Source organism: Sinocyclocheilus grahami, unplaced genomic scaffold (genome assembly GCF_001515645.1).
Source record: "Sinocyclocheilus grahami isolate Dianchi unplaced genomic scaffold, SAMN03320097.WGS_v1.1 scaffold396.1, whole genome shotgun sequence".
NCBI classification, from domain to species: Eukaryota; Metazoa; Chordata; class Actinopteri; order Cypriniformes; family Cyprinidae; genus Sinocyclocheilus; species Sinocyclocheilus grahami.
Genome location: NW_015505575.1, coordinates 221,760 through 223,431, shown reverse-complemented (window position 1 = coordinate 223,431; position 1,672 = coordinate 221,760). Strand labels below are relative to the sequence as shown.

Genomic DNA, 1,672 nt, shown 5'->3' with positions numbered 1-1,672 from the left:
ACCCGTTACAAACAAGGCATTTGTTGCATCCAGTGGGGACATAATTACTGATTATAATGACTTATACTGTCTTTTTACGCATTGCATTGCATCGCGCCGCATAAACATAAAACCATGTCTGCATTTGTGATCGGAGAAATGACAAACAACAAGCGCTACTCTACACTGCTCAAAACTCACGTTTGAATCATCAGTGGCAAATCCTTTAAATATGAAAACGTACTTACAGTCTGTGAGTCAGAAGCGCCAGACTGTCCTTGCAAAGTTGGAACTGCCCCACTTGGGGTTTGTTGGGGCAGCACATGACTGCGGCAACTTTAATATTTGAAAAGATACTATGGCAAAGTTATTGCTTTCCTTATTCAAACTGTTTTTTTTTTCATGAATATATGGTTGCCCTGAAGAATGAAAGCTATACACTTTGAAAATTATCAGCTATATGACTGCTTATCGACACTAGGGGTGTGACAATACACTTAGCTCACGAGATGAGACAAAATACAGATACTTGGTTCACTAGAACCAGACAATATCCTAATAGAATTTTTAAGACATTTTTAATGACTAAATATTTGTCTTTTAATTACAAAAAGTAAAACAATGCAGTTGTATTTTGAAATATTTTAACTAAGCTAGGGCTGTAACTAATGATTATTTTGGTAATTGAGTAATCTGATATTTTTTAGTAACACAAATAGACCTAAGTGAAAACCAGGCTTTAATATGACTATTTATATATAAACTAACGATGAGGCAATAATAATTGGCTCAAATAAAAAAATTACATTACAAGTAATTACATGGTTTTATTGAACAACACTGTTAAAATACATAATGTAATATGCCTATACATAATATGAACATTACATTTTATGTATTAACTACATTTTACGTATTATAACAAATACCTGCAGAAGGGCGCCAATGGCCTGGTGACGTTTCACTTTACAGCATGATTAAACGATGTTTGAATCCATTCAATTTTAATATTTGGCCACATGCAACTCAACATATCGTTCTTATGGAGATGACATGATTACTCTGAGCTGTTTACAAAGCTCCGCTGATTTTAATTAGTTTTTCTATGTAAATATGCGCTAGATGGACATCTTTGACCATTGCGCCTCGTGTCGCGCTTCTCATCGTGTCTCGTGTTTATAAGAGCAAACAATTCTGATTGGCTAGTAATGTTAGTTTGGTTGAAAGTGAAAGCTCTCCTCTCATACTTTAAGAAATGTTAACTGAAGGCAGTTCTTACTCCAGGACAGAGGGAAGAGTGTTTGTGTGCAGCTTTAGCAAAGACATGTCAAACAGAGCTGTGAAATCTCGCGGGTTCTCGTCTCCCTCCTGCAGACACACCCTCAGACGGTCGGACAGACTCCCTGTGTCCGGCAGCATTGTGTAGTCTGTGATCTGGGAAAAAACAATGTGACTTCACAGTCCTGAAGCATGATCTGTGCCGCCAGTCAGGCCAGACGAACACTACTGTTCAAACGTTTGCTGGCGGGAAGATTTGAAAATAAATCAGTGCTTTTATTCAGCAAGGATGCGTTAAATTGATCGCAAGTGACTGTAAAGACACTTATAATGTTACTAAAGATCTCCATTTCAAATAAACGCTGTTCTTTTGAACTTTCTATTCATCAAAGAATCCTGAAAAAAAAAAGATGTG

General features: G+C 36.7%; 1 long non-coding RNA gene across 1 annotated transcript in view; it reads right to left on the bottom strand.

The window, feature by feature from the left end:
• Positions 1-1,264: 1,264 nt before the first annotated feature.
• Positions 1,265-1,672, bottom strand: part of LOC107550333 (uncharacterized) — a 1,886-nt gene continuing 1,478 nt past the window's right edge. The window contains exon 3 of the long non-coding RNA XR_001604651.1: positions 1,265-1,413. This is a non-coding gene — a long non-coding RNA (uncharacterized lncRNA). The remainder of the gene's footprint in view (positions 1,414-1,672) is intronic.